The sequence below is a fragment of the Micrasema longulum genome, unplaced genomic scaffold (assembly GCF_059751315.1).
Source record: "Micrasema longulum isolate JH-2025_06_02 unplaced genomic scaffold, ASM5975131v1 h1tg000478l, whole genome shotgun sequence".
NCBI lineage: Eukaryota > Metazoa > Arthropoda > Insecta > Trichoptera > Brachycentridae > Micrasema > Micrasema longulum.
In genome coordinates, this window is record NW_028277675.1 from 166,727 (window position 1) to 189,249 (window position 22,523).

Below are 22,523 nucleotides of genomic sequence, written 5' to 3' on the forward strand. Positions count from 1 at the left end.
CGATAATGTCGCCACCTTGCTAATTAAATTGTTGATAATTATTGTCCATGTCAATTGTCTGTCTATTGTTAGTCCTAAGTATTTAACATGTTCAATTTCAATACTTGGTAAATACATAAAACTTACTTTTAACCTGACGTTTAAAATCTGTTCGCTTTCAAATATTGTAAATAAATAATACAAATTTGTCATAATAAAAAAATACAATTTTTACAAATTAACCAAAATTATAAACCAATTATGGTTTATTACATAAATAAAAGACGAGTGATACTTTAATCTACAAATTTGGAATATCCAGTGGTCGGTTTCATCGCTTTCGCGACATCTTCGAGACTAGTATCTTTATTAAGGAGTTCAATGTATTTATACAAAACAGAGGTAAGGATAGATAATTCAAAATTATATGAAAGTAAATTAAATAAAATTATTTTTATCTTAAGGATCATTATCAACATTTTTTCGGGTTAACTAATGAGTTTTAATAATGCTATTTTAATGAGATTAAGTATTTTAATTTTAGTGTCCCATCCTTCGTGAGTGTGATTTTTGTGTATTATGATTTTTGAAAAACAAAGGGTAAAAATTCATTAGTAAAAATATAATACAATGGGTATAGAATGGAGAATGCACGTGTGTTATCTGTTCATTAAGTAATTCCACGTCGGGTTTATTTTTTAATCTATTAATTTCGAGAATTCTTAGTCTGTCAAGTTTATGGCCTTTAGGTGCAATATGAATTATTTTTACATTATTTTTTGAATCAAAGGAATGTTTATTTTCTATTAAATGATTGGCAAAATTTCTATAAATGAATTATGGTTTTCTATGTTTTACTCCGCATCATTCCACTCTAATTTAAGAATAATATAAAATTTAAAAAAATATATTTATATTTTTTTTTAAATTTGACATATTATTTTTCATCTTAAGCAAAACAACGTAACTGACGAAAATGTAGGAGGTTACGCTAGCTCGCACAACTGTCAGAATTATTTGCAAAACAGCGTTACCGCCACTATCTTCAAGGTATTTATGCAATTTGGCTGTCATTTCAGTATTGGCAGAAACCAACAATTATAAATCCCATTTACTGAATTATTAAAAACAAAACTTTAAAAAAACATTTTCCTGCACAATTTACTATTTGTCGCTTACGTTGTTCTGCCGATTACGGCTCGATATCTTGCTTACTGCTACGAGCATTTGCGTACAATAAATAGCCACGTATTTTCCTTATTAATTTTTTAAATATTTTTAAAAATTATTAAAAGTACTATAGAAAAAATATATATGTACAGAGCCCTCCTCGCTAGAGAAACTTGTTTTAAGTACACTTTACAGTGTTAAATTTAGTTTATATATTTCACATGCTATTCAAATGTTATTTTTTATTCCTCTATCCAAACTTTCTTCGGACAGATTTTTACTTCTATTTCGAAATATTATATGTTATCAGGCAACTCAATATGTAGAAACATATTAGACAATTAGGAAACTACCGGAAGTATTACTAAAATGTTTTTCCCCGCTATTTTCCACGCCTCTGATTTCAGGAGACTGCAGAAAGCTGGCTACCAGCTCACCCAGATTCTTACGGGTCACGGCGGGTTCATGAGCTACCTGCATTGCGCCAAGCTCTCCGAGATCGAAGCTGCCCATGCGACGATGAAACTCCTCGAGATGTCCCTCACCTGTTGATACATTGCCCCTTTTTCAGCTTTCAGAGACAACAGCTGGAGACGCGATGCAAAAGCCTGGGTGAAGATCTATGCGACATGTCATTGGAGATAGGCAATAAAGAACTCACACGAGAGGTAGTATCGTGCATGGTCAGAATAGTGCAAGCAATTGGTAAAATAAACCAAAGTAGGGAACGAAACGCCGAATACTCTTCTAGGGGAGCGGAAGACATGTTGACTACTGCCAACAGGCCGGCTTTTCCTGAAGAGTTTTAAGTGGTTTCCTCTCCACGTGAGCGAATGCTGAGAAGTTCCTGATTGGTCCACTTTAGGGTATCCTTCCTGATCCCAACAGTTTCGTGCTCTTTCTTGTAAAAAGCACGAAAATACAACTTATAACAAGGAAGATGGAGACGCTGTTCTGTGGCCGGTGTTTGTGTGAAAGAAATTACACAATAAATCTACACATTTTATGTCCACTTCTTTCTTGTAAAGAGCACGTAAATATAACTGATAACGAGGAAGACAGAGACGCTGCTCTGTGGCCGGTGTTTGTGTCAAAGAAATTCAGTGATTAAGTCGGTTATTGGCAGGGAACGGGGTTGCACGCATGTAAGATGACCGGCGTTAGTTTGATTTAAAAAAAATTAGTTTGCTAAAACAGGGCTATACTTATTTTTCAAAATTTTGCTTGAGGTAACACGATGTTACATCACCGCATGTAAAGGAATATTGTAGCGCAGCCTTTTAAAAGTTAAATTTCAAAGCCAACTTCCACGGTATTTAGTGTGAAAAACATTTTTTTAAGGAAGTTTCACTGTTCAAGTAAAAAAACTTATTTTATAAAATAAAGGATTATTAATTTGAAAATAAAGTCCGTAATAAATATGTACTTAGCGCATACCCGCGTGTTAATATATCGCTCTTGTAGAAAACGTGCAAAGGACAGATGAATCAATTTGACCTTTTCAATTAGGTGTTCTTACCGACCTTACGCTGAGAATACAGTTTGTTATCCGATACATCCGATTGATGTTACAAGTATGATGGAGAACTTTCTTAGAAAGGCCATACGGAAGTCTAGACATTTAACCAGCCTCGGGGGTCCGTGGCTAGACTTGCGGACTCACGTATCCACTCCACTTGATTCCCATTTTCTAAAAGACAGAAGCTTTAATAATAATAATAAGTGTTTATTTACAAAAATAACAATTACTTTATTTATTTCGACGGCTTACGCCTTTGACAGAGTATAAAATAATATTAAAAAACAATTATAACGAAACAAAACACCTGTACACAGTATGGAAAATATAGATACATGAAATAAAATCAGTTGAAAAAAAGAAAATAACAAAGAAAAATTAAATAAGAAATTATAACATAGGTATGCAGCAAATTAACAATAAATAAAGGGTTTTAAAAATGAAAAGTATTGAAGTAACAGAGGCGATGTATCATAGCATAAACAGTAAAAGAAGTATAACACCTAGTGCATTTTTATAATTTAGAAAAGAAGTGATTAAAAAGTAACGATTTTAATTTGCATGAAGATAAATGAAATAAATCTAAATTTCCATGTTTGTTTGCTAACATGTGGAACCGTGGAATAGGTGAGTATTTAGCATAGTTTGAACTATGCAAATCAACAGCAAAAGAAGTATTTTGTCTCGTCCCGCGCTGTCTCACTAAAAATTCACACATTTTAAAAGTTCGGGACTGTCAAGAACATTATTGAATAGCTTGAAAAGCAGCACTAAATCTGAATTTTTCTTCTATCACTAATACATGTTGATTTTAACTGCTTCATTAAACATTTGTAGTTAAGCTCTTCAATTGGAATGTTTAATTTAAAATTTAATTATCTACTACATACACACTTGGGTAATAGATTTCCCTGGATCGTGTCTAGTCTGCCTAACTAGGTACAACCTGTTTTAAGGCAGACATTTTTGTGCAAAATGAACAATAACATTACTATCTACTGGTTAATTTACTATACAGTAATACAATATTAATTTATACCATTTATTATTTAAGAATATATTTTGAGTAAATTTTCGGATTTTTCTTAACCCAAACCCAGTAATCATTGTTTTACAAATTTACTTATAAACTTGGTATAAAGTTACGCGGTTACGCCTAGGCAAAGTGCAAGAATAAGGATGAAAACACCATTCTTATTCTACCACTAAATTAAGGATGATATCTTCATCCGTATTCTACTATTGTGCCTAGGCGTAACTTTATACCAAGTTTATGATTAAGGTATTAGTTAATAAATTAAATAAAACAACTTCGTTTATAACCACTATTTTTTTTTTCATCATCATCATTTCCTTTCCGCACCGAATGGTGCATAGGGCACTGCATTGGTACACCAATCGCAGCGTATCTTAATCATTTTTGTAACATGAAGGTAAGGTGATCAGTTTTACGCTTCAGATACCAGTCTAGGAACTATTAAATATTCAAGTGTAAAAAAACCCTTTAAAATAATATTTCATATCAACCATGTCAAGAATCGAACCCGAGATCTCTTGTGTGATAGGCAAATGGGCTGACCATTATTTTGAAATGGAATTTATTTTTCGACAGTAATTTTTAATTTTTTACTGACCGGTTTCAAAGCAAACAAGCTTCTTCGTCAAGGTTTACGTAACTAATGAATTCTTTCCTATTTTATGTTTTTCCTATTAACTAAGTACTACACGTGAATTCAATAAATCAAGTCTTTTTTTTTCTTTAAAAGGGTGGTAAATTGAAATGAATATTTTCAAAGCTGGACAGGAGTGGACTAAAGGAAATATTGTTTGTTTGGTTATTAATTATTTAATATTTTTATGAATAACTTTTTTAAACAAAATAATCGTTATTTCAATAAAGACACTGGATTAAAAGTACTTTATGTTGAAAATAAAATATTAAAATTAAAAAACTTAGAAATTAATTAAATAATTCATTAGACACCTCAGATTTTTTTTCTGAACCCTCTCTAACCTGAGGGAATATCACGCCTCGTGCGGAGTCCACATCACCGAGGCACTCTCAAACCTGTAGCTCAATCACAAATAACTATCGACGTGCTAATAAGCGACGTGATAACAATTTCTCACCATGGTTATTTATCGTATTCGCGATCACAACGGACCATCTGTGAACACCTACATAATAATATTAAATGTCAAAATATTTACGTTTCGCGACGTGTAATCCTGCTGCGCAATCACATATTTGAATTTTGCCGGTGTGAATATGGAAAATATTCCAAAACTGCTATTTTTATTTATTATTTATCGTGCTATTTATTGCATTTAGCCAGCGGTTGGCAAGCCAAATGTCAAGAAAAGCAGTCGCCATAGTAATTGTAATTTAATTTTCATTTTTTTGTATTAGATACTCCTTACTATTTTGCTTATGCAATATATTGTAATATTTTTTTATAGTAAACGCCGATTTTTCGCCAGTGAACTGTAGATATTTACGAGGAAAGCAAAAAACAAACCGACACGAGCGTTGACTTAGAGATTACACACGCGTTGACTTATGACTGCAGTAACTTAAGCATGTTTACTATCGTTCATTGTGATCGCTCAAATGCTTAGCATGTCATTAGTTATTAGTGATTGAGCTACTGGTCCGAACCAACAAGTTGTACACTATTGTTCAGGATTCTGAGTGTACAAAGATATTTGACTCCCAAGGGGGTTGAGTCCAGTTCTTGTCTTCAAAAAATTGGATAGACTCCATATATTATTATATAAAATAACAGCAGTCAGCTGCTGGCCATAGTTTTAATCTAATTATATCTACATATAAATCTTGATTAGTACCCGGGGCATCCAGTGTTTGTCTGCAAACATTTGGGCATAATCGAAATATTATTGAATTGCAATTAATTACAGAAGTCAGACAAGATGGCATCCATCTCAATTTTGTAATACAAAATATCTGTCAAGCAACAATTTACATTTTATCAAACAAATAATAATATGAAGAGGCGGGTTCTGCCATTGGTTTAGAGGGTTTTAAGACGTTTTAGCTTCGGGCGGCCCAGGAATTTACTCAGCCTACCTGTTTGAAAAAAAGAGAAATAAATATTAAATTCAATGTGTGAGAGAGAGAGAAAAAATTATGACGCGTACACAGTATTAAGATATTTTTCAGCTATATTTTGAGCGTGTCCAAGGTTTGTAGACAAGCAGTTGATTTCACTTCCTAAGAAGGATTGGTTCTGGATCAGGAAGAAGAATTTGTGTATCTGGGAAGTATGATTACTAGGGATGGAAAGACCGGGAAAGATATTGAAAGGAGGGTGAGTACCGGGAACAGGGTGAACGGTGCACTGAAATCTACTTTCGCAAACAAATGTTGATCGCATAAAAATAATAAAATATTAAAATCTTTGACTTTGATTAAATACCTACCTGTAATAAAATTCATATCTACAAAAAATAGATTAATTAAAGTGTTTTAACCTTATTTATCATATATAATTATCTCAAATATAAATACAATACTTTATTTACTAGTGATAACAGCGACAGTATTTATTTTTTATAATATAAATACAATACTTTATTTACTAGTGATTATTTTTCGTTAAAAAACATTTTTTTTTTAAATTACTTATTTAATATATTTTTTTTAATTCGTTAGGGTTATAAGAATATTATAAAGTCTGGTCATGTTATGTCTAAAACAGAGATGAAGAACATTTTACAGAAGGGAATATATAAGTCCAGGCAGTTACAGGGCTTATGACCTGTCAATGGCAAGGGTTTATGTGGCCACTTTACACGCTGTGTTACGTTTATCATTTTGCCTACATTTTAACATATATATTTTTTTCAATTCTTCCATCTGTCGATCTTGTGCAGATGAGGCAACACAACAACAACAACAACAACAACAACAACAACAAACCATCACGCCGTTTCCCGCAAGGGTAGGCAGAGAGGATAGAACGCCACATCATTCTATCTTTGCATACAGATCTCGCTTCTTCTACATTCATACATCTTCTCATGCACGCGCGCCGATTATTCCGACTTTTGACATGTCCACCTTCAAGTATTTGTCGGATTTGGCCATGCCATGTCTTTCTCGGTCTACCTCTATTTCTCCATCCATCAGCATTCGCATTGTGAATATTCTTAGCCGTTCATTCGCTGTCCATTCGTTCTACGTGTCCAGACCAGCGCAGAGCTCCTTTCTTGATTTTGTCGATAATGCTTGTCTCAGCCTTACATCAGGTACGGATCTCAACATTTGTGCATCTATCGTACATATTTTTACCACACATTCGCCTGAGAGATCACATTTTGACAGTATTCAGCCTACTGTCATCCCGGTTTTTCCGAGTCCATACTTCGCTCCCATACATCATGGTCGGGACCAGGACTCCGTTGTGAACCGCTAAATAAACATATTCCTATACATATTCTACGAGTATGTAAATGTGATGCTTTAAAACAACGAAACTCTTAAAGAACTAGAACATGTGACTTACCTAGGACTTACAATGGACAGACAATTAAAATGGACAAAACACATAGACGGACTCACTAAAGTAATGGCATCACTACATAGCCTCTTCTACAAAATTAAAGATTTTATATCAAGAAAAGAAAAAATTATGATGTACGAAGCCTATGTCAAAAGTAAATTGAGTTACATGATTGCCTTCTGGGGAACTGGTAACAAGACAGACATAACAAGAATACAAAGACAACAAAATAAAATTCTTAAACTAACATACAACCTACCCTACCTGACCTCTACGACTGAACTGTACAAAAAAACACACCAGTTTGACATAAACTACTTGACTAAAATTGAGACCTTAAAAATTGTGCACAAAATAACACTGGGAAACATACAAGACGACGACATAATATTAGTCAAAAATGCTGACATACATAAATATAACACCAGACAACAAAAACACTATCATATTGAAAAAGCAAAGACAAACACAGGACAGTCAAAAATACTACATAATGGACTTAAACACTATAACGACCTACCTTACTACTTGAAAACTTTTAATGGAGACAAATTTAAAATCAATCTGAAAAAGCACATGATGACTGAACTAACTAGACTAGACGAGACATAAAATGACTAGACAATATTAAATTTCTAATGTAACCCTAACGGGTTTTTTAAAATTGTAAATAAATAAAAAAAAAAAAAAAAAAAATCATTAAATGAGCCTTATCCGCGAGGGACCAAACCTGAGGATGTTAAAGGACTCGCCCCCTACCAAATATTCCGATACTTTACGGATTTGGGCTTGGAGGGGGAGATTTAGCAAAATGTAACTTTCGCCGTTTATTAACTATTTTTTTAATTTGAGGCTTTTAAAAATGTTTACCTGCAAAAGCTTATGCTGTGTTTAGCCTTTATAATTACGAGTCATTCTTCGGACAATGCGTCGTGAGAAATTCCAAATTTGTATAGAGGTCAGAACGAAACACAACATGCAGAAACATTGTTGCCAGAGGGGGACGGTGTGGTCTGTGATTTTTTATTACCGGAGAGAAGAAAAAAACGGAAAGAGGAGACGGAGAATAGGATTCCAAATAAGACAGAAAAGGACAAAAGTTAGGCGGAGAAAAAGGTGGACTTAAATGTGAGAAATTCTTCGAAAATGTGAAAAGGATTATAGTCGCGTCATTTTAACGTGGCAAGGAAAAATCATTTTTAAATAATAATTCTATTTCGGTAAAAAAATTCTCGTTAATTCACGATCATCGCACATACAAACTGCAACCCATGAAGCGTAGGGCACTGGGACCAAATAAACTATATATTCTTTCAATAATGTATTGTGTCAACAATATTTTGAGCTTGTCCAAATTTTTGTAGACAAGGACCGGATTCAACTCCCTGGGGAGCTGTTTATATCAACATATTACAGCAGAGATCTACAGGGCTTATGACCTGTCATTGGCTGGTTTAGTGGCCACTTTACACACTGTGTAACATATTTGAACATCTTGAAAAAAAAAATCAAGATACGCTGCGATTGGTGTACCAATACAGTGCTCTATGCACCATTAGGTGCGGAAAGGTAATGATAATGTTGATGATACTACATGTTTTAATATGAAGGGTCCACTGTGATAATGCTGAATGTCTTGGCAATCTTGTTCTGAGATATTTGCGTTTAAAGGTTTCAACAAGTCTTGACAAAGGAGAAAAATGCATCGGTATTTTCCTCGCTTTATGCAAGGCCTTCGATACTATTAAACACGACATACTTTTTGAAAAACTTAGGAATATAGGAATCCTTAATATGAAATTGGAACTGTTCCAAAGTAACAAGAAAAACAGAAAGCAAATAGTAAATCTAGCGATAAACCGAAATTTTGTTTGGCATCCCTCAAGGAAGCATACTTGGACCAATCTTGTTTCTTATCTTTTTAAATGATCTTTGTAATTGATCTCTTAAAGGCTCTATAATTAGCTTTGCTGATGATACTGTGCTACTATCTCAGGGAAGCTCATGGGATATTGTATTTGGAAAGGCTGAAAATGACTTAAACTCATTTAAAAAAATGGTTAGACTCAAATTATCTAACACTAAATCACTCTTAAAAAAATACATAACATTTCAAATTAATAATAAAACTATATGTAATCCAAATCTTTCCTTAACTTTTCACAACTGTCATTATAATAACCAAATTCCGAACATTTAATGTATTTGTAAATCGTTAGACAGAGTAAAGGGAATTTATATAGATGGGAATTTAAGATGGACTAATCAAATTAATCATATTAAAAATAAATTGAAAAAGCAAATTGACTTTTTTTAATCTATGAGAAATATAATTAGCCTAAAAGAACTTGTAAAAATATATTACGCAGTAACTCAATCAGTTTTGGAATATGGGATAATTGTATGGGGGTGTGCAAATGACACACTGATCAAGAAAATTATAATTGCACAAAAAGCTTTAATAAAAAATATCTCAATCAGAACTAGCTCTCTCGGTATATTTGGAAATCTTAATGTCAAATCTATTAAACAACTTTTTTTGTTACTATACGCACGTAAACATTATTCTCTACCTTCCACAACTCCTTTCACAAATACAAGAGTTACTCGATACTACACTCTGATGCTGCAAAAAAATAAAAATAATAAATACAACCTTCGGTCAAAGAGGATTGGCCTACTACTCGGTTAAAGTGTACAATCTTCTTCCATTATCCATAAGGACAGTTAGTAAGTTCTCACAATATAAAATTGCTATTAAGAAATGGATAGTGGAGGTGGGTTGCGCGCGGATCGATGAGTGGATCAAGCCAAATAGGTAAAATGTGTGTACTCTCTAAGAAATTTGTTCTATTGGTAAATTGGTTATGTTTTTTAAAATTATTTTAGATTTTAATTGTTTATTATGTTAATGATAATTAGGTTAATTGGATTAATTACGTTTTTTATTGTTATTATTATGTTAACTTTGTTAAATAGCTAATCTTCGGCATGTTTCACATTTTGTAAAATGTTTCCCCATTATTATGTATAAAAAAAGAATACAAACAGTGTAAAAGTATAAATAAATAAATAAACTAGATAATGCAAATCTGCAGTTTTTAAAAAGCAGGATTTAAAAAAAATGTATATATGAACTTTAAGTATACATATCAGAATATTGTTCTTTAATACTAATTAACAAAATATATTCCTATAATTATGAAAAATCAGGATAATAAACAATAATTTGAGTTTGTCCTAATTTTTGTAGACAAGGACTGAATTCAACTCCCTGGGGAGCTGTTTATATTAACATATTACAACAGAGATGAAGAACATTTGATAATTCAATTAGATGAATCTCACCCGCATAAATAAAGGTTTCAGCTCTTTAACTTCACAAACATCAACAGATGAAAGAATTGAAGGATTATAGATGTTCAAATATAGGCAGAATGGTGAATGTTACACAGTGTGTAAAGTGGCCACTTAAACCAGCCATTGACAGGTCATAAGCCCTGTAGATGCCTAGACTTCTATATTACCTTTTCTTAAATGTTCTTCATCTCTGTTGTAATATATTAGGATAATAAGCGTTTAAGTCTCAAAAAATTTGCATTATAATGATGAATGTCGATACTTTTACACAGTCAAAAACGATGATTGTCCAAAGTCATACTAAATTTATTAATTTCTTCTACTACATTTGCAGCATGCGGAAGCTGGTCATAATAGTCTTTTGTCTCCAGCCTACAGAGCTTTGAGAAAAGCCATTAATGTTAACTACTACTACCATCACGCTATTCCCCGTAGGGGTAGGCAGAGAGAATGGACTGCCACACACGTCTATCTTGGCATACATTCCTAGCTTCTTCCAAATTCATTCATTGGTTTATCTGATCATGCCACGTCTTCCTTGGTCATCCTCGTCTCACGTTACTGTTCATTTTCGCCATCCATACTTGTTTTACCATTCTTTCGTCGTCCATTAATTCTACGTCACCAAACCATCTCAGAGACTCTTTCTTAGTCTTCTCAATTATACTTGACTCACTTGAGATTTACACTCTCGCCTGATTTTATCATTCGTAACCCTGTCATACATTGATTTCCCACACATTCGTTTAGGAGATCGCATTTCAACCGCGTTCACTCTGCTTTCATCCTTCCTCTGCCAGTTTCATGTTTCACTTCCATGCATAAGCGCTGGGACTAAAACTCAAACAGTTTAGCTACTAAACGGAATATGTATTTTTTTGTGTTAAAAATGTGCCATGATTATTGACGATAACTATGTTAAAAATACACGAAAGAGACGGAAGAAAAGTTGCCGCTTACCTTACAAGTTACGAGACCGCTAAGTTTAATGTGGGCAGGTAAAAGGAGACGGATATAACGTATTTATTGTAGTCAGAAAGAGGCAGATCTCAGACCTCAGACTAGACTTTGTGACCTGGCTCACGATTACAATGAGCCGGTAAGATATACACCGAAATTTGTCGATTTACTTATATTAGTTCTTAAACGAACGATCCTTCTGGAAACAGCGCTGAAATGTCGCGTTGCACTGAGCAAAAAAACATATTTTTACAAATTCAAACAAAATACAAACCATCACGCCATTTCGAGGATAGAACAAAATTGGGAACAGGATATCAAAATAACATAAACAAACTACAAAGACAGCAAAATAAAATATTAAAGTTCGTATTGATTTCCCTATTTAACAGCAACTAGATAACTTTTTAAACGAACTATGCAATTAAATACAGGATAATGAATATGATAAAATAATAAATAAACTTATCAATGAAACTTCTTGGTTTAGTTATACTTTTTATTATTTTGACCAACGAGCGCTTTCGCCTAAGTAGGCATCTTCAAGACTGGTGAATTGTTTACAACATTTACAGTTTTTATACATTAACCTATTTTGGAGATAAGATCAAATGAGTATTTTAACAGGGGACAGAAACATAAATATTTACAACTAGTTTGCTAAACAGTTCATTTTTGGGAGTTTTTGGACCGAAATTGGGATTAAGCTTTTATTATTTAAAAGGTGGGAAAGGAATTCTTTTTACTTTAATAAATATGTATTTATTAGGAAAAAAAATCGTTTTTGTTTGTCTTGGAAATGGGATGTTCGATCACTGATTTTGGTTTATTACCTTTATGAGTCCAATCACCATTGTTGCAAAGTCCAAGAACAATGGCGCGTGATAACTACTTTTAACTACAGTGTGGATATCTGTTAAGGATATTCCATCTTTCCTGCATTCTACTTCAAGATTATGGCGTTGTAAACTGAAAAATGGGCACTGAAATAACAGATGTTCGATACTCTGAGAAGAAATATCATCGCATGGACAATAGTTGTTTGTATTGCTACAAATAAGACCAATGTCGACAAACATCGATTAATTTTATCACGCCCTCGCGATGCCGTCCGCGAGGGTTGGGCGAGGGGAGGAGAGGTATTGTACACGAATCTGGTCTCGGCAGCCTATGGCCCCAGCGGCTGGCGGCTGGCGGCCCGCGGAGCCGATGACTCGTGAGTAATACGGAACCTGTTCCGGCCTGCCACAGCGGTCCATAATGTCCAGGAGCTGATGGGGTAATCTCCGCGCCAGACGAACTACGAGGCATAAGTCTCGTTTGTATTTCTCGCCCTCGCAGTTTTGCGCATGTGCGGCACTCACCCTGACCTATTAAGAATAAATTAACGCCATCATGAGTTAGCTGAATGTTTTCTACGCTTCGTGGTGCTGGTTTGAAATTCCGAAGAAAACTGAAAATCCCACCGCTTCGCGCTTACGAGATAAAGTATGTTATTCAAATATGTTCGAAGGTTTTCACGGTCACTGTTTTCACTTTTTGGGCGATACCGTGTGCTGCCATTGCAGGAGCCATCTTCAGGGTAAACAGAGTGTTTTGTAGAAAAAAAGTGTTTGTTTAAGTACTAGTAATTTGTACCGTATTTTTTCGCCTTCGCACCGAAATTTTTACATAAACCAGAATGCCATGAATGTCCAGAATTCTAAGGTCTGCCAACAAACATACCAGTCTTGATTTCTTTGATAACAAGTCGTCTTCTTTCAAACGATCACTAAATCAAATTCAATTATAAACACCTCTCTCCCGCTTCCACTCCCACAAAGTCTACTATAAACCATTGAGTCTTTCTAATTTTGATATAATAATTTTCTATGTATAAATGTGTCCATAAAAATGCCCATTGGGCGTATATACAAATAAATAAATAAATTAACCCAGTAATTACAGTGCACGAATAATAAAAGAGGCAATTGAAATACACAGACACCCAAATAATATACACAAAGACGACGGGCTTAAATTAAACTCAACATGGTTCCCAGCACTACATACTACAAAAATAAATAGAAATGTGCTTACTGCCGACTGTGACACGGTACAAATCACTAGTACTTAAACACACACTTTTTTTCTACAAAACACTCGTTTTACCTTGAAGATGGCACCTGCAATGGTAGCCGAAGTTTCGGAACAAATACAACCCACACGATATCACCCAAAAAAGAAAATATTGAAGTATGTTATTCGTTTCCTATTGAGGAACATCGGCGAACAGTAAAACAGTACACATTTATTTATTTATTAAGGAAATAATTTATTTATCTGTGGGGTGTACGGAGAACATTTGATCAATGATTCAATAGTAAGGATATAGGTGAGACAGTTCACAGGGTCGTGATAATGTGCACGATGACGAACAAAGTAGACGTCCATCTTTGATTAGGGATGAACCGGTTGCTGAACTGTCTAACCTTTCTTTTTACATTAAATCACTTATCACATGTTCTCCGTATATTTCACAGATCTGTAAATGAACGTAGACTGATTTTATGTTCTTAGCATTGAGGAAACGATTTACAGACATTGTTTCACGAGCGGCGTGATTTTTAATTTTATTTGGCATTTCAAACAAGCACCGCGAAGCGTACACAACACTCAGAATGGCGTCAATCCCTTATCAATGCAAAAAGCACCACTTGCTTACTTTAGAAGATCGCCGTCTACTATTAGACATGGGGGTGCTTCATGACATACTTAGTGGACGCCTTGATAGTCCGGCTCTTATGTCGGAGTTATCATCAAATGTCCCCAGCTACCGCACCAGTCACACGTCGAGCGTGCCAGCAGTTCGTACCAACTATGCAAAGTTTTGCCTTCAATCTAATAAAGCTTAGCCGAAATCAAGTGAGGTTTATCACTAGAGCCCTTACAGGGCACTGCAGATTAAACAAACACCTTGCTAGAATGAACCTTTCCGAAACTTCTAGATGTAGGTTCTGCAGTGCAGATGAGGAAACACTTTTACACATTATATGTGAATGTGATGCTTTACATCATAAAAGGAGCCTCATCCTCGGGGGACCACTGGTTAAACCTGGGGATATTAAAGAGCTCGCCCCATTACTAATAGCCCGATACTTTACAAATCTGGGCTTGGAGGGGAGATTTAGCAAAATTGTAAACTCTCGCCTTCCACACAGTAGCCAGGCTCTTTATAGACCTGGGCTAGAACTATTTACGGGGACCCGTCACAATAGATCTTCACGGGTTGCAGTGATGTCAGGAGCTAAAATAGTACTGACCCCCACCTCTAAGAATAAGAATAAGGGGGTATGATCATCATTCATTCCGCGATCATGGCCAAATCATTTGTTTTGATTTAAGAAATTGTAATGGCCAATTATCATTATGCCATTTTATTTTTTTTTAATATTTGAAACTAGATGTCACAAGGCTCAAGTGAGTAGACTTGAAGTTGTGCCTTTGTGTTTGTGAATGGATGTTAGTTTACTGGTGTGAGACACTACTCTCTCGTAACAATAAGTTGTTTTAGTTGTGCCACTATTATTCCAGGGTTGCGAGATGTAACCACATATTTGATTCAGAAATATTACTCTTGCGCTTCAGTTCAATTCTAACTACATAAAAATGAGGCTTTGTAGAGCTTTGGAAACATGTCGGACAAACGGGGACTCGAACCAAGTACAGAGATGTTGCATTCCGGATTTGTCTCCCCAGCGATGTTGCCAATAAAGAATTACGGAGTCTATCCGCATACAAGAAACCTGAATGTCTCCAACTGACCGAATTCCTTACACAGCATCTAGAGGCACATCTTCAGAACGTGCCGAGTCTCTTTATGGACGTCTCCGGGAAGTATACACGTCGCACGACTTGCTGAATCTGAACCAAGAAACCACTTTGAAATATGTTTTTAATCTGGTCTTGCACACTTTGTATTAAACTGTTTGAGTGCAACAAAAAATATTTGCATCGAAATATATTGGTGAAAATGAACTATAAAATGAATAAACTAATTAATATGTTAATAATAATAATTATTATACAACAACAACAAACCATCACGCCGTTTCCCGTAGGGGTAGGCAGAGAGGATAGAACGCCATAACACTCTATCTTGGCATTCAGACCTCGCTTCCTCTACATTCATACATCTTCTTATGCACGCACGCCGATTATTCCTACTTTTGACATGTCCATCTTCAAGTATTTGATGGACTTGATCGTGCCATGCCTTTCTCGGTCTTCCTCGTTTTCTGCATCCATCAACATTTGCATCGTAGATCCTTTTAGCCGTTCTTTCGCTGTCCATTCGCTCTACATGTCCAAACCAACGCAGCACCCCTTTCTTAATTCTGTCAATAATGCATGTCTTAGCCTTACACACTTCACGGATCTCGACATTTGTGCACCTATCATACATCGTTTTACCACACATTCGCCTGAGGGATCGCATTTCGACAGCATTCAACCTACTTTCATCATTATTTTTCCAATTCCATACTTCGCTCCCATACATTAGAGTTGGAACTAGAACTGCGTTGTGAACTGCTAGTTTAGCCTCCTGCGATAAACATTTGTAAGCGATAATTATTATGGATAACTTATATAGCGCCATTTTCGTAATATAATACCTCAAGGGCGCTTTACAAAGTGATTTTGTAGGTATTAACATCACTACACTTATCTTACGATTTTATTAGATTAATGTTATTCTTTTCGTCATACCAAAAAAAAATTAAAAACAAAGTTTTATCAATTTGTAATAATAACATATTACAAAAGAAATGAAGAACATAAAAAAGGGAATATAGAAGTGTAGGCATCTACAGGGCACTGTTTACAGGATCTACAGGACCTGTCATTGGCTGGTTTGAGTGGCCACTTTATACTTTACACAGTGCGTATTATTATTATGGAAAACTTATATGGCGCCATTTTCGTAATAACTCAGGGGCGCTTAACAAAGTAATTATATAAAGATATAAATTTAATTTTAACTTTTTCATTCAAGAAAAATAATGTACTTTGTCACCACATGGTAAGAATTTATTCAAATGATTTAGAGAACAAGTGGGTTTTAAGTTTCTTCCGAAACATCACTTCACTCTCACAGTTCGGACTTCTGCTGGGAGGGCATTCCATGCCGTAGGGCCTGCGACCGCAAATGCACGTTCGCCAAATTTAGTACGCTGTTTGCGTAGATGTATAATAACGTTTCCTTTCGACGTAGATGTAGCTGATCTAAGCGTAAGACGTCTGTCAGCTAGTTCATCTGGAATGCAGAGTTCCCTTGGATATTCTGGAGCAGAGTTGTGCAGTGACTTATACATAAGCCAACAGAGTTTGTATTCCACCCGCTGTGGAAAACGTAGCCAGTGCAATTCCCAAAGTAGTGGAGTGATATGACTGAACTTAGAGATTCCAAAAATAAGTCTCGCTGCGGCATTCAATACAAACTGTAGGTGGGTCATTTTATTCATTGGTAGACCTGCGTAGATACCACTACAATGAGCAGACATTAAACAAACGCATTATTGACTAACGCAGTAAGGCCCTCGACTTTCGCACATAATTGGTTCCTGAAAATGTGTGCAAATGTTGAATGTTCAAAAGTCGAGGGATGTAAAAAAAAAATAATCAAAAATGTGTTTTTCAACAATACATTAAAAAATACATATTTGACAATGTACCCAATTAAGTTAATGAACACGTTCAAGTGCTTTCATTTGGTTTCTTAATAAATAAGTTAAGAGTTAATTGAACACTTAAAGTACGTAAGTTGTGAGCGCCGCTCGTTTTTTTTCTTTCTTTTTAGAATAATCTTGATACAGAATAGGTACTATGACATGCTGTGTCTTCCTCAATCGCCCTTCGTACTTGGGATATACGTTCTCCATTGGGATTACATTCTTCCATGGTCTTCTTCTTTTCCACATCCACTCCGAAGTGGATCATGTGGACATCACCATTTGCCTCCAGGAGACCCTATCGCCAGCCAGACCCTTTCGCTTCTTACCACGTCAATCCAGCGCCCCTTAATTCCACCGAATAAAGTCGAAAGATCGTCAACGACGGCCTTGCAGGACGGCGTGAGTTCGCAGGTTTAAAGAAGAGGCAACTTGGGTTTAGGTTCTCCTGGGCCATGTACAGCACGTGTCTAAGCCAGGTCCACCGCCGCATCCTCAAGACGCTCGTTATAGGAGGCTGCTGCATCCGTTCTCGGACTTCAATATTAGTTATAAAATAGAACCACCTTATACCTAATATTCTTCTCAAGCACTTACTCTCAAAACTCAGAAGATTAGTGTTTTGAGCTTTGGTAAGGTGCCAAGATTCGCACCCATATAGGAGTACTGGCATTATACAAGAGTTGAACAATCGGCATTTCGTTTTGACCGAGTATAGACTAGAGTTCCAAACAACACGCATCATGTTAAAAGTTGCTCCAGCAATTCCTAGGCGGGTTGCGAGCCCTTTGTGCATGCTTCCATCCTCAGTTATGAGAACTCCCAAGTATTTAAACAAATCTTCCATGATAGTCTTCAGAATGCATAAGGTACATTTTCGGTCTTAGGAAATATGACCACATTTCTGATTATCGTAGGCAACTGAAATGGCTCAAAATCAGACAGACCACGAAGAGACCATCACTCCCTCTCACTTCTGTTCAATGTACTTCACAGTCCTAACGCTCCTATATACCTGCGTGAAAAATTTCAACGCTTATCAGTTCATGGTTTACCTCTTCGTTATAATTCTCAAGGCACTCTCTTAATACCCATTCACAATTTCTCTTTCTTCTCTAACTCTTATAGTGTCCCATTTTTTAAGAAAATAAACATTTGGGTTCTTGCAATTCACCCAAATATTTCAATTTTGATGGTCGTTTTCAACGAGTTGTAAAATTACTTTAAAAATGGGAATGAAGTTGCCGTAAAGCGGGGTAAAATGTGTTTATTGTAAGATCTATTTAGAGGTTCAAAAAAAATCTAAGATTTGATTGTATTTATATTTAATATCAAACCGTGGATGTGGGTAGCAAATGTGTTTGCGGTCAAACCATGCATGATTTAAGCTAAAAAATATGCCAACTATGTTTGGACTGAGTCATTAAAAATATATTATTATTACTTACTGGCGGTTCTAGGACCTGTCACAATCCACGGTTCGCAAGAACGTGTCCCGAGGTATCAAATTCTTATTACCTTATACCTGTATTATATCGTCGTCGTTCAGGCAAATATAGCTTGATCAAAATGACAGCTGCCGTTTGGCCGTTTTAATGTGACTACAATGTTTAAGTATGTCCAAATGCTTGCAGACTGGCTGGATGGGATGGGAAGGAAAGAAGAAGCATAAAGGACAAACTCAAATATTTAGATAGTGCCACTTCAATCGTGACTTAAATGCAAATAAAGAAGGGGTTTCTAACATTAGTGGGTAGATTATTCCATAATTTATTCTAAGGTGTCTGTTTGTTGTTGTCGGCCTCGTGGTGTAATGGTCAGCGCATTAGCCTGCCATGCGAGAGGTCTCGAGTTCGATTCCCTACATGGTTGATATGAAATATTTATATAAAAGGGTGTTTTCACACCAGAATATTTCATAGTTTATTTTATTATAATATCAAAATTTTGAATTGGTCAACTATATTATGAAAATCCCTCTCCTCCACTCCTCCACTCTATTTCCCCATCCCTTAAGCTTCTTACGAGCTCTTTTTTTTCTCATGTCTTATATAATATATTATTTTTCTCTTTACTGTGTAACATGTTCTCTCATTATATTTGTGAAAAAAATTAACTGGATGTATGTACTATTTTTTATATTTTGTATTCTTATATAACAACTGTCGACTGGTACCTGCTGCGTAACACTGGTCATCTTATATTCATGTAACAAAAATGATCAAGATACGCTGCGATTGGCGTACCAATGCAGTGCCCTATGCACAATTGTGCGCGAGAGGGAATGATGATGTTTGTTTGTGAATGAAAATGGAGTTAATCTAATTTTTATTATTGTTATCAAAAACATTTTTTATTTTGTGGTATGACATTTTACACTTATTTGTTTATAAATTTGTATAAACCACTTAATTTTTTATTTTTTTTAATTACACTTCGACCGGTTTCGAGGTTACTACCTCATCGTCAGGAATTCAAATAACTTATAATTACACGCGTTGCTATTTATATAATAAAATATTGTATGAAAGAGACAGAAAATTGAAAGAAAGAGAGGGAAAGAAGATAAAATAAATCATAACGGGAATAGTTTTAAAAGAGGACTCGAAGTTAAATTTAATTGATTATTTATTATTTGAAGTTTTTGATTAATGGCTTTACTAATTTCTAATCGTTCTAAATTATCTAAACGAAAACCATTTTTATTGACATGCAAAATTTCTACACACGTTTCTTGATTAAATTCATGGTTTTCGGATATAAGATGATTTGCGAATTCTGAAAAATTATTATTACTCAGACATCTTATATGTTCTTTGATTCTAACTTAATCTAATTTTTGATTATTGCTGCATATGTGAAGGCATTTAACATTAGTATTTGTTTTATCAAAAACATGATTTGACACTTTAAGATGGTTTGCAAACGTGGAGTTTTCCTTATTACTTCTCCAACTTTAGAAGTGAGAGATGGTTGCAGCTGAATTTGATTTAGTGATCGCATGATAGAAGACAACTTATTATCAAAGAAATCAAGACTGGTATATTTGTTGGCAGACCAAAGATATGCTCTACATTTGGCGTCGTCTTGCGGCGATCGATTTCGAAGATTGACTGTAAAATAATTCAATTAATATGACAGATAAATGAAGGTGAAATTATACGTTTCATTTCTTGTGATAAAGTTCAGTTATCTATCAATAATAAGAACAAATAAATAATAATATTATACGTGAAAATAGGTGCGGTTTGATTATACAGAAGTAATTTAGGCAGGAACTCATTACTCATTCTTTATAGATGTAGGTAGGTATATAATTTTAATCAGTAGCTTACGTGTTAGTAGATCATCATTTAGCATGAAATCAATGTACGGAGTACGAAAAACAGAAATTAAAGTAGACTTAATGCCGTCGAAATGCGATTTCTGTGTGATCAAACCTTAGAGTAATATCAGCAATGTTTTCTTATTCTTCTTCTTCAGCCTTATTCTCTCCACTGATGGATGGCGACCTCTTCCATTCCTTCCTATCATCCGCTTTCATCATCCACGTTTTACCGGCAATAGAGGCAATGTCGTCGACCGTTCAATTCAATTTTGATTTCTTAGTTTCGTAATGAGATTTTCGCGAATTTGGCGCTAAATAAATTATCCCAGATAATAATAATAACAGATGCATCGACTTGCATGTCAGCTGCACGAGCTTGTGTGGAAACCGTCCGGCGAACTTTCTCCGGACTTAACCGAACTTACCCGAAGCCGCTTCTGCTACCTTATACCTGCAAGGGGACGCTGTGAAGCCGACGCATCTCAACCTATGGTACGCGAGAGATCCTTGAAACGTAAACTCAATTTATTATATAAATAAAAGACGAGTTTCATCGCTTTCTCGACATCTTCGAGACTGGTATGTCGCGTCGAGATGTCGCGAAAGCGATGAAACCGGTCACTGGGTATTCCAAATTTGTGGATTAAAGTATTACTCGTCTTTTATTTTTAGAATAAATTACAATGAACCTCCATCAAGAATTTTCACTTACAAATTTCATTGTTTTACATAAATTCAATTTAAACAAACCATCACGCCGGTTCCTTGCAAATGTAGGCAGAGATGATATTATTTTTAATGTTTAAACCAATTAACACGTTATTAAATAAACCCTTATGGATTTGTATAAACCATACATTAATTAAAGTTTTTTTTTTTCAGTTCTGTGCCGAAAATCGGCGTTTATTACATTTATGCTAATGCATAGTATTTGTTGAGGAGTGGACGAGATGTGACGAATACCTCGTCCTAGGAGTATTTAGTTAGTGGACTGAATTGTTAGGGTGGAAGGTTGCGCAAATCCACTAACCCGCTGATGGATGAGGCGTGAGGAGAGCTGGAACCCTGGTGAAGCTGGCGGTCGGAAGACGCTGGCGCAGCTTGTCTGGATGGATCTGGCGGTCTAAAACAACGCAGGCACAGCTCGCTTGTGGAAATATTAGTAAAGCACTTCTCTCGACAATGTTAGATTTTGTACTGATTTTTAATGTTGTTACCGACACTCACACGTAGTATTATTGTTACATGGAGTGCGCTAGGAAATGGGAAGGACAGGTAGGCAGATATGGATTTGGTCCGAACAGTATTATTATATATGTTTGCAAAACAGTGAAGAAGGTAAAAGATTATACAAATAAGCAAAATTAAAATATAAGCAGATATATTAATCACTGTTATTGTTGTGTTTCTGATTCTTTAAAATATTGGTGCTAATATACTCATGTGTCTGTGTCAACTAATTGCTCGTCCCTACTGGGGTTGTGGTCCTGTGCTAGTATTGTGGACTTACGGGCTAAGGGTCCGAGGTTCAAATCACAGTCTACCACAACACGATTTCCATTTTCCGGCACAAGTTATTTACGACTTTTAAGAAATGGTCCAAAAATTTGAATATTTTAATAAATAAAAAAACTCAACTCAGGACTTTTAGTCCAATGGAGTTGGGACTTATGTCTCAAATAATGTGTAATAAACTGTCTTTAAGTGAATAGATAAATAATAAAAATGTAAAAACTGTTCATCCTCACTAAATATAGTAAATAACTGTTCTGAGGTAGACAGTATTTCTTTTTTTTTAAATATAAAGTACGGGAATTTTTTTATTACAGATAAAAATAAAATATGACAAAATATGTTAAGATTCCTGAGAAATAATATAATGATAAAAAATGTTTTGAAATAGAAAAACAATATTATGGCAGATGCTTAGCAAATAAACGTTTTTTTTAAATTCATTTAACTTGATTGATATT